This window comes from Balaenoptera ricei, chromosome 10 (genome assembly GCF_028023285.1).
Source record: "Balaenoptera ricei isolate mBalRic1 chromosome 10, mBalRic1.hap2, whole genome shotgun sequence".
NCBI lineage: Eukaryota > Metazoa > Chordata > Mammalia > Artiodactyla > Balaenopteridae > Balaenoptera > Balaenoptera ricei.
Genome location: NC_082648.1, coordinates 89,256,632 through 89,269,512, shown reverse-complemented (window position 1 = coordinate 89,269,512; position 12,881 = coordinate 89,256,632).

Below are 12,881 nucleotides of genomic sequence, written 5' to 3'. Positions count from 1 at the left end.
ATTAAACTTGGACTACTCTCTCACACCATGCACAAAAATAAATTCAAAATGGATTAAAGACTTAAATGTAAGACCTGAAACCATAAAACTTCTAGAAGAAAACATAAGCAGTATGTTCTTTGACATCAGTTTTAGTAATAATTTTTTTTGATGTATCTCCTCAGGCAAGGGAAACAAAACAAATAAACAAATGGGACTACATCAGTCTAAAAACTTTTGCACAGAAAAGGAAACTATCAACCAAATGAAAAGGCCTCCTACTGAATGGGAGAAGATATTTGCAAACAATAAGGGGTTAATATCCAAAATATATAAGAACTCATACAACTCATCAAAAAAACAACCTGATTTAAAAAACGGGCAGAGAATCTTAATAGACATTTTCCAAAGAAGGCATACAGGTGGACAACAGGCACATGAAAAGATGCTCAGTGTCACTAATCATCAGGGAAATGCAAATCAAAATCACAATGAGATATCATGCCTGTCAGAATGGCTATTATCCCAAAACAGCAAATAACAAGTATTGGCCAGGATGTGGAAAAAAGGGAACCCTTGTGCATTGTTGGTGGGAATGTAAATTGGTGCAGCCACTATGGAAAACAGTATGGAGGTTCCTTAAAAAAACTAGAAATAGAACTACCACATGATCCAGCAATACCACTCCTAGGTATATACCCAGAGAAAACAAAACCCTAATTTGAAAAGATATATGCACCCCAATGTTTATAGCAGTATTATTTACAATAGCCAAGATATGGAAGCAACCTAAGTGTCCATCAATGGATGAATGGATAAAGCAGATGTGATACACACACACACACACACACATATATATATACACACACACACACATATATACATACACACACATACAGACAGCCACAATGGAATATGACTCAGCCATAAAAAGAATGAAATCTTGCCATTTGCAACAATGTGGATGGACTTAGAGGGTATTATGCTTAGTGAAATAAGTCAAATACTGTATAATTTCATTTATATGTGGAATTTAAAAAAAAAACAAATGAACAAACACTACATAACAGAAACAGAGTCATAGATGCAGAGAACAAACCAGTGGTTGCCAGAGAAGAGAGGAGTAGGGGGAGGAAAGAAATAGGTGAGGGAGATTAAGAGGTACAAACTTCCAGTTGCAAAATAAATGAGTCACAGGTGTGAAATGCACAGTGTAGGGAATATAGTCAATAACTATGTAATCTTTGTATGGTAACATATCATAATTAGACTTATTGTGGTGATCATTTTGAAATGTATAGAAATATCAAATCATTATGTTGTGTATCAGGAGCTAACATACTGTTGTAGGTCAACTATACTTTAAAACAAACAAAGAAGCTCACAGAAAAAAAAGAATCAGATTTGTGATCACCAGAGGCGGGGCATGGAGAAAGGGGAATTGGATGAAAGCAATCAAAAGGTACACACTTCCAGTTATAAGATAAATAAGTACTAGGGATATAATGTATAACATGATAAATATAATTAACACTGCTGTAGGTTATATATGAAAGTTGTTAAGAGTAAATCCCAAAAGTTTTTATCACAAGGCAAAATTTTTTCCTATTACTTTAATTTTGTATCTATATGAGAGGATGGATGTTCACTAAACCTATTGTGATAATCATTTCATGATGTATGTAAGTTAAATCATTGTGCTGTACACCTTAAACATAAACAGTGCTGTATGTTAATCATATCTCAATAAAACTGGAAGAAAAAAAGTAAAGATTATATAGAGAAAAAATATATAGCATCAAATTAAAAATTCATAGATATACAATAAGGCAAGAAAATGTGAAAAATCAGTCAATAGAAACAGACCAAGGACTTCTCTGGTGGTCCAGTCGTTAAGACTCCATGCTTCCAGTGCAGGAGCCGTGGGTTTGATCCCTGTTCGGGAACTAAGATCCCACGTGCTGCACAGTGCAGCCAAAAAAAAAGAGACCACAAAATGACAGATGATGGATTAACAGACAAGAACATTAAAGAGTCTAATATACATATTCCATTCTCAAGATGTAAATATGATCATAGTAAGGAAAAGAAATCGAAGATTTTAAAAGACCTAAGTGGAATTTATAGATATGAAAAATACAATGTCTGAAATGAAAATTTAACTGGGATTAGCATAAGAAAAGACACTGCAGAATTAAGAATTGCAGAACTTGAAGATAAAACAATAGAAACTATCCAACATGAAGCACACGGAGAAAACAAAAACTGAAAAAAAAAAAAAAAGAACAAAGCATTGGTGATGAATGGGACAACACCAAGTGGCCTAATGCACAAGTGGAGTCCTAGAAAGGGGGTGGAGGCCGAAAAGAGTATTTCAAGAAGTAATGGCCAGACTTATTCAAATTTGATCAAGAGTTTTTAGATGAATGAAAGATGAGAGAATTTACTACCAGGAGGTCTACATTACAAGAAATGTTAAGGAAGCTTTTCAGGCTGAAGGAAAATGAGACCAGATATTTACAGTTATGCAAAGGAATAATGAGTGCTAGAAATGGTAGATGTATGGGTAAATATTAAAATTTTTCCCCACTTTTTGTTTCTTTATAGGATAATTGACTGATAAAGCAAAAATAATAAGATATCATACAGTTTCTTACATGCAGAACAAAATGTATGACAAAAATAGCAAAAAGGAAAAGAGGAGTAAATGAAAGTAATCTCTTGTGGGGTTCTCACACAAAATGTACATACAGTATAATATTTTTTGAAGATAGACTGTAGTAGGTTTAAAGGTACATATTGTAAATCCTAAAGCAACCGCTAAAAACAAACAAGCAAAGGAATAGATAATAATTGAAGAGTAGAGAAAAAATGGAATCATTAAAAAAAATAAATCCAAGAAAAGAAAGGGAAAGACAATAAGAGGAAGAAAGAAAGATATGACAATTAAAAGCGAATGACAGATTGGTAGATTTAAACCCAGTAATATCCATATTTACATTAAATGTAAATTGTCTAAATAATTAAAAGGCAGGAGTTGTCAGATTAGATTAAATTAAATACTATTATTAAAAGGCAGGGATTATTAGATTAGATTGAAAAGATCCATTTATAACAAAGAACACTACTTTAAATATAAAGACACAGAGGTTAAAAGTAAAAGAACAGGAAAAGATATACAATGCAAACTGAAAAAAGCAAAGTGGAGTAGCTATATTAGTATCAAGACAAAGTATACTTCAGCACAAGGAATATTAATGGGGAAAAACAGGACTTTTCATGATGACAAAAGGTTAATTCAGCAAGAGAACATAATAATACTAAATGTGTATGCACCTAATTTTGAAAGCCTCAAAATACATGAAGCAAAAATTGATAGAACTTCAAGGAGAAATAGATAAATCCACAATTATAATAGGAGATTTCAACATTTTTCTCAATAATTGATGAAACAATGAAGATATAGAAGACTTGAACGACATTATCAGCCAGCTTGACCTAGTTTATGGTTATGGAATGACCCACCCAATAACAACAGAATACACGTTCTTTTCAAGTGCACAGAGAACATACAGCAAGATTGACCCTATTCAGGGCCATAAAACAAGTCTCAGTAAATTTAAAAGGATAGAAATGATACAATTATATCTTTCTGTCCATAATGGAATTAAACTAGAAATAAAAAACTTAAAAATATATGGAAAACTCCCATCATATATCTAAGTAATCCATGAGTCAAAGAAGAAATTACAAGAAAACTAGAAAGTACTTTGAATTGAATGAAGGTGGAAACACAACTTACCAAAATGTATGGAATGCGGCTAAAGTAGCACCTAGAAGGAATATTATAGTTTTAAGTGCTTATATTAGTAAAGAAGAATGGATGCAAATTAATGTACTGTGAAAGAACAAATTAATCCCAAGGCAAGAAGAAGAAAATAAAATAATAAAGATGAGAGCACAAATCAATGAAATTGAAAACAGAAAAAACAGCAGAGACACATCAATGAAACTAAAGCTTATTTTTAGAAAGAATCAATGAAATTGATAAATTTCTAGCCAGACTATTGAAGCAAAAAGAGAAGACACCAACAACCAACATAGAAGGGGATTTAATTACATATCCAACAAACATTAAAGTAATAAAGGAATATTATGAACAACTTCATGCCAATAAATTCAGCAGTTTAGAGGAAATGGATGTACTCCTTAAAGGACATAAACCACCAAAACTCAGTCAAGAAAAATTAGATAATTTAAGTATCCATATACCTATTAAATAAAATGAATTTGTAATTAAAGGTCTTCCCATAATGAAAATTCCAGGTTCAGATGGCTTCACAGGTGAGTTCTACTTAACATTTGAGGAAGAAATAATACAGTTTCTATACAAATTCATCCAGAAAATAGAAGAAGTCATGTTATGAGGTCAGCATAACACCAAACCACATGAAGACATTACAAGAAAAGAGAACTACAGAACAATATTTCCCATTACCATAAATGAAAAATCCCTAATAAAATAGCAAACTGGCCACCTCAATTTGCTGATAAAGGACATCTACAAAAGACCTACAGCTGGCATTGTACTTTATAGTCAAAATTGAATGCTTTCCTCCTAACCACTTCTATTAAACCTTGTATGAGAGGTCATAGCCAGGGCAAATAAAAAAACAAAAGCATACTGGAGGAAATTATACTTACATGATTTCAAGGCTTATTATGAAACTACAGTAATTAAGACAGTGTGATATCAGCATGAAGAAAGTCATACAGATCAGTGGAACGGAATAGAGAGGCCAGAAAGGTACCCATACATACGTACGTGGTCACTTGATTTTTGACAAAAGCACCAACGTGAGAAAAATACAGTTCTTTCAAAAAATGGTCAGAAAACTGGATATGTATACAGTCTTAACTATGACCCTTACTTCATACCATGTACAAAATTAACTCTAAGTAAATATAGATTTAAATGTATGAGCTAAAATTATAACAGACTCTATAAGAAAACATTGGAGAAAATCTTGGAGACTTTAGGTTGGGCTAAGATTTCCTACATAGGATATAACCTGCAATAAGATAAATATTGGTAAGTGGAACTTCAACAAAATTTAAAACTTTTGCTCTTTGAAAGACACCTTTTAGAAAATGAAAAGGCAAGTTACAGAGTGGGAGAAAATATTTGCAAAACACATTTCTGATAAAGAATTTTGATGCAAATTTTAGAAAGAATTCTTACAACTCAATAGTAAGACAAACAAGCCAATTTTTAAATGGACAATAGAGTTAAATAAACACTTTCCAGAAAAGAGATGTAAATGTGTTTATAAAATAACAAAGTGATAAATACACATACATGTATAATTCGTATATACCCAATGGAAAGAATCAGAAGTGATTTTGAGTTCAATATTCACCGAAATATTTTTAAAGGTTTTTTAAAAAGCAAATATTTTTATAAATATTTGCTTTTGTTTTAGATAGTGGATCATCTTTGCTTTTGGCGACAAGATACCAAATTTCCAATATTCACCTTGTGGCAACACCCAAACGTGCAAGCTCAAAAGTGAAGAATACAGCTGTGGATACATCACACGTATATAATTTTAGAGTTTGCAAAATTTCAGAGACTCTGGTACACTGACTCTTATCTGGTTGATAACTTATAGCTCCAGGCTGACTTCCATTGGAATAAAGTCTATTCTTTGTTGAAGCAGGGGAATGAGCAACCCTCGGTTCTGAAGAGATGACAGGCGCTATGGTCTCCAAAGCACACCAATGTCTTTTGAAGAAGGAACAGGCATTTGGATCCCTCTGCAGCTGCTGGAGACCTCCATCTGCAGAACAAGAATAGCACAACAGAACACCATCCCATGCTGTTTTGCTCTAGTCTGCTTGTCTCAATCACAGATCCAACAAGAATTCACTCGCTTTCATTCTTTTGTAATCTTGCTGGGATTCTGTGTCTGTCAATGAGGCTGAAGTTCATGGCTGCTTCTGGGGTGCATGGCTTTGGGCTAAGTGTTTTCAGAACATCTGGAGGTTTGTTTGGAAGTGTGCCACTCAAGTATGGGGACTGGCATTCTGTTACGGGAGACCCACACAAAAGGCAGGTCCTGGTGCCTCTTACCCATATTTCTGTCTGAAAATAGACTGTGAGTGCCTGTGAGGGAAGGGCCCGGACTGTGTACTGACCAGCGTCTTACTCAATAAGCTTCTTGGAACTAGTGTGATGCAGAAAGAGGAGAGGGTTTGAACCTTGGTTCCCCCGTGTACTTGACCTCTTTGTGTTTCAGTTTCCCCATCTGTAAAACTGGATTAGTACAAGTTCACAGTTCTTATCTGAAACCCTTGAATCAGATGTGTTTTATTTATTTATGTTTGGCTGCATTGGGTCCTCGTTGCTGCGCGTGGGCTTTCTCTAGTTGTGGTGAGCGGGGGCTACTCTCCGTTGCAGTGCGCGGGCTTCTCATTGCAGTGGCTTCTCTTGCTGCGGAGCAGGGGCTCTAGGCACGCGGGCTCAGTAGTTGTGGCACGCAGGCTCTAGAGCGCAGGCTCAGTAGTCGTGGCGCACAGGCTTAGTTGCTCCGCGGCATGTAGGATCTTCCTGTACCAGGGATTGAACGCATGTCCCCTGCATTGGCAGGCGGATTCTTAACCACTGTGCCACCAGGGAAGTCCCCAGATGTGTTTTAGAGCTCAGAATTTTTCAAAGTTCAGAAAAATAATGCTGTGTAAATAGCGTGTATTACCTCATGCTCCAGTAGTGTATGGAGCTGTACCCCATAAGAAAATTAATTTATATTTACATTAATATTTCTGTGGGAAAATGTAGAAATATTCACAGTAAGTGGGATAAATAAAGACTATAATTAGTCTCTTGTTAGTTAAGGTCAGGTTTTGCTGCCAAGTGAGCTTGCTGCAAATCTATGGAAAACCTTTTGGTTTTCAGGGTTCTGTAGATTTAAAAACTGCAGGTAAGGCAATGTGGATCTGTACTATATCTAGGCCACTGCTAGGCCATACGGCTCTTGTGCAAATTAGAACAGTACACCTTCTGGGTGGTCACAGCCCCTGCACAGGTAACTTGGCAATCAGGGTAGGAAAAACGCATCTCTTTCTTCAGGGTAAATGTCAAATATCAGCCCCATCCTCAACCAGGTGACTTTGTGCAGTGTACATCCTGTGCAACCAGACACAGTTGCTCTGATCATACTCATGCCTCAGAATTGCTGGAAGAATAAGCAATAATGTAAGATGACCCCTTCTCCCCCACAGCTACGGTTCTGTCTCAGACGGTCTCTGGTTCTCTAGACCAACGCTTCTCAAATGTGAACATGCATGTGAATCACCTGGCTTCTTAAAACGTAGGAGGGCTGGTGTGGGGCCTGAAACTGTGTTTCTAGCAAGCTCCCAAGTAAAATACAGCTTTTCCAGAAACGTGTTCCTGATCTCCATGAATGGCCCCGGTCTCCAGCGACTGTATGCCAAGCTGGGAACATGCCACTCTTCCTTGCCTCATTTTCCTCTTCCTCACCCACACATCCATTTAGCTACTAAAAACCATAGATTCTACCCCGTCCCCAGCAGTTAATATTTGTCCCATTCAGGGTTCCCCAATCTTGGCATTTTTGAGCCAGGCAGTTCTTTGTTGTGGATGTCTGTCCACTGGGGGACAAAATCACCACTGCTCTAATCCCTCACCTTTCTCTTTCTCCAGCAACGGACTTGGATCACTTCTTTCCCAGGGATAGTTTGATGTGTCATCTTCATGTATGTTTTGGCTATGTTGTAACTATCTGTTAACATTCCTGTGTTCTCCACTTGATTATGAGTTATAAGAATCCCCATATTCTCAGCGTCCTGCTGAGGGTCTCATATAGACAGATGCTTAACACGTTTGAATGAATGAATGAGTGTATCCCTGACAGCTGCAGGCTCTTAGAAGGGGTGGGGAAGCTCAGGACTCGGCTTACAGGAGATCTGCCCCGGGGTTAGAGTAACAGCGGGCACGTCTGCAGGGTGTCTAACCATGCAGACATCCAAAGCTGTTTCTGCCCCAAGACACTCCCACCTGCCCTTCAGCCTTTCTCTCTTGACCTGTTTTTGTCTAGCCTCTTTACGCTGCTCAGAAAGGTCATTCATCCTACTACTGCCCACCCAGGGTGCACTGTGCAGCGTTGCTATACAACATCTTTGTCCTGAATGGCTGCCCTTGAAACTTGACTTGGGGCTTATATTTGAAGCCCACGTTAGTCTGCCCAGACCATCAGAATACTTATGGCTCATGCGTTCCATGCATTAGACTCACAGACTCTTCTGAGACCTCGATTTGAATTTCACTTTTGCCATTTGGCTTTTATTTGAAGTCCAACCTTTCTAAATAGTTTGTCCAAATTTGTCGATACTTGGTCTAGCGTTCTGGTAAGATACTATAATAGACAACTGTGAGACGATAGAGAATATAAACATGGGTCTCTGCCCCGGTTGCTGGCACAGAGCTCCTGAAACATTTGGCATTCCTAAGTGATCAGAGCTCTAGGGGCACCCTTTATTCTAATAGTTGGTCTTTGACCCAGGTTCCTGACACAGAGCTCCTAAATCCCTTGGAATTTCCTGGGCGATAGCAGTGTCCTTCGTTCTAATGAGGTGACTCTTGGTGGGGGCACTGGTCCCCAGAAAGACCACGGTTAGAAGCTTGGGATTTTCAGCCCCATCCCTTGTTTTCCAGAGAGGGGAAAGGAGCTAGAAATGGACTTAATGATTGATCGTGCCTACGTGATGAAGCCTCCATAAAAAACTCCCGAAGTGTGGAGTTTGGAGAGCTTCTGGGTTGGTGAACACCTGGAGGTGGCACCCAGAGAGGCCGTGGAAGCTCCGAGCCCCTTCCCATACCTCGCCCTATGCATCTCCTGAATCTAGATGTTCATCTGTATCTTTTATCATATCCTTTTATGAGAAACTTATAAACAATAAGGAACCTGTTTTCTTGAGTTCTGTGAGCCGCTTTGGCCAATTAATTGAACCTGAGGGAAGGGGTGGTGGGAACCTCTTTTTTATAGCCAATCTGTCAGAAGCACAAGTGACAGCCTGGACTTGGGATTGGACGTGGGGCGGTGGGTGAGCAGTCTTGTAGGAGTGAGGCCTTAACCTGTGGGATCTGATGTTACCTCCAGGCAGATGGTGTCAGAATTGAGTGAAATCGTAGGACACCCCGCTGGTGTCACAGGGAATGGCTTGCTGTGGGGAAACCCACACACATCTGGTGTCAGAAGTGTTGTGAGTGTGACTAGTGGTGCAAGAGGAAAGGCGAAACAGGAGGGGACTGAGCTGTTCCCATCAAGAACACTGGCAGAAACTTAAGTTATCTGGGTAGCTCGTCTAGTTTTCTGTGACTATTTTAGTCTGAAGCTTACCCTTTTAGTCTTCCAGCTCTTTTGTTTTATCCCCTCTTTGCTTGTATTTAATCAGATTTTGCGCTTTGGCCAGAGTTGTAATGTCCCTTCATTAATGGCTGCTTGTAGCAGTATCATCCCCAGAATTTGGCCCCCTCCCCTGCTGGCCCATCGGTGTTACTAATTCCAGTGGGCTAGGTAGTCAACCAGACCTGGGTTTGAATCCTGGCTCTGCCACTTATTAGATGAGTAATTTGGGGCAAGTCATTTAAAGGATCCGTCTGCTTCCTTATCTGTAAAAAGAATAAAAATATCTACCTATGTACACCAGAAACTAACACAAGATTGTAAATCAACTATACTTCAATGAAAAAAAAAAACTATCTTAAAACAAAACAAAACAAAAAAGTATCTACCTTGCTGGTTGTTCTGAGGATTAAATGGAGACATTTAATGCATTACAAGTCATACAGTAAACTATATAAATTAATAAAAGTTCGCCGCTTTTGTGGTCAACTTTGTTTATGAAGCTACATATTTTTGGAAAAGATTACATGAAAAGCCAACAATTCCAAGCCACCCGCAGTTGAGTCTGTGCTCGTTGTACAGAGAAACTCAGCATACAGGCATCATTCCTAGTCAGAGGTCCTTCCTCCTCCTTCATTTCTTATTTAGGCATTTTTCCTTCATCCTGCTGCTAGTTTGGTTCCAGGCACAAAGTTGTGTCTGGCTTAGTCTATCAGGTAAAGTTCCAAGGCTGGATGCAGCCACAAAATAATCTTTCTCTAGCTGCTGGCTTTTCCAAACCAACGTGAAATCTGAAGCCCTTGCTATTCTCCCGTAACGTGACTCTCTATTATTTTTAAAAACAAACATTGAAAAATAAAAAGCAGATTAATAGACTGTTTGTCATTCCAGCATCTTGTATTTCAAATTAGTGGAGATTTGTAGGAATTTGGAGCCAGTGTTTTCTTGGTAGATCATTGAAAAAGAGGAGTGTAAACTTTGGTTCCCCATCTTAAATCTGGGTGTGAGCTATTTCTTTCCTGCAGCTGCTTCTACATTTCTATTTTTCTTTTCCCTTATTTCTTCCATCTTAATCTCATTTCAATGCTGTTGCCTTAACTCCCCTTTTGAAACAGTTTTTACTTCCACGGTACCATCTAATTGCTAACTGACCTCTTTGGCGGAAAGCCACAAAGAGCCACAGAGGAGCATTTGGGTAGATCATTAGAGAATGTCAACACTGGAAAGGATGAGGTCGTCTAACTTTGTGGTTCTCAAATGGTGTTCCTTAGAATCCTAGGGTTCCCTGGAGGTCCAAAGGCATTTTACAGAAAAGAAAAGGCTCAGCTGGGCCTCAAACCATTCAATCACAGTATCTCTGTTTCATCTGTTTTACATACTAGTGTTTAGCACACAACAAAGTTTTGAGGCTCTCTTTTTTTCCCAAAAAAACTGAAAAACCACAGATATAGCTCAATTTTGTCATTTTACAGGTGAGGAAACAGGCCCAAACAGGATGTGATTACCTCTAGATTATAAACAACTCCTTGGTGGATGAACTGGGGGCTAGCAACCTCAGGGGTTCTTATTTATCTCAACTTTGGCATAATTCAGATGTTGCTGTTTTTCTTGTTTCAAAGAGAAAGAGACTGAGGCACTGTGTTTGTGAACAGTTCTCAGCCAGCCACGTGTTCGGAATCAGCAGGCTGCTTCCATTCTGACTGTTCTATCTATGGGTTGTTACGATATGGGGATGAGGCTGGCTCTAGGAGAGGATTGTGGACCAGGGAAAAGGTTGGTTGTTTGGTTGGGTTTTTTTTCTCACGTCAGTCTTGCTAGAATGTCCCTTTTTTGTTTTATACTGGAAATGTCCATCACCCCAGACCCAAGGTATCTGATAAACTCCCTACAGGTGAATGTAGACCAGATCAGTCTTCAACTTCTTGTAAGTCATCCCAGGACCCCCGGGACCCACGGTGTGCCAGCAGGAGTCTGGGAACCAGCTGTGCAAAGCTCAGAATTGTCCCCAGGAAGGATTTCCCCAGAGTGCTGTTCTCCACTAAACTCTCTTGGGTTTCTGCCCCCTCAAATGCATTCTTGGCTAATGGTTCCTGGTCTTTTTGGATATCATGACTTTCTGAGAAAATATCTGAAATGACTTTGGGGGCTGACATGAAATTGCCAGTATTTGTATTTTCTAATGTCACTTAATATCTACCGTTATAAAAGTTATTTGAACACCAAAATGTAGGAAAGACATGACTTGAGAAAGGAGCGCTCTTCCCAGGAAAGGATACTTCGGCATTGGATACTCATGATTCTTCCTGACGCTATTTTTGTTCACTTGGTGGTGGATCCGTAATGACCTCTGGCCCTGGCAGTGTTCTGGGCCACAGGCCCCTTGGTTTCTGTAGCTTCTGCAGCGTCAGCCAGAGGGCACCTGTGGCACCATGAGAAATAATGATTAGCTGACCACTGACAAGAGGGCATTTCAGTCTTACTCCATGGGGAGTAAACTAAGGCTGGGGGTGTCCTCATCCAGCCTTGTTTCCCACTGACGTTTAGTGCATTTAGTGTCCCAAGTGAGACAGGGACAGGCCGTAACAGTCATAGCCACCCACCACATTAAGAAGTAAGAACATTTCCCATCCATTTCAGAAAACTAAGCTCCATGGTCTGGCCGTTTCCCAACCAGAGGGGACCAGAGCAAGGACAGTGATGACACCAGGAATGGGTGGGAGCCAGGCCACTGGTGGTGAGAACCAGCTGGTGAGTGGACATATCAGATACCATATCCGGCATGGTTGAAAAATGAGACATATCTTCGAATTCAGTATTCTCATGTCAAAATGTTTACATAATACATTTTTTAAACTTAGGGTACAATAAAATAGAGGTACAACTTTGAGATGATTTCTTCTTTGACAAATAAATAAATAGTTCTTATCAATAAAGCTAAAAATGTCCATCAGGGGAACTGAAAGAAGCTATATACGACATCAGAAAAAGAATGGATTCGGAATCAGAAAATTGGGGCTTTGAAGGGCAGGTCTACAACTTCGGAACCAAAGACAGGCACTTAAGAGAGGCGTGTCGTCGAGTGCCACAACTCTGAAGGCACATCAACCTAAGTGTGAATACCGCCTCTGCCACCAACGCCCTTTAGCCTTTCAGGGCCTGTTTCCTTATCTTTCACGGGGGTGGTAGCCTACATGATCAGGGTGGGCCTTCTAATGCATCGCTTTACAAAGAATTTACAGACAAAACAGGAATGAAGAAAGCTTCTCTTCATCCACTAAACAGAAAGGGCTCGGGTCTATGGAGGTCTTTGCCACGGCCAAGACTGCAATGGGGTCTGCATGTGCGTCTCTCCCACTCCATCCTCTGATACACGTGAGCAGGGCCCCGCACATGCTAAGGGACACAGCCCAGCCCAGCCCACCCCTGCAGTCTTCTGTCAGTGAGCCATGAACAAACCATACACAGAGAGAAGCTTCT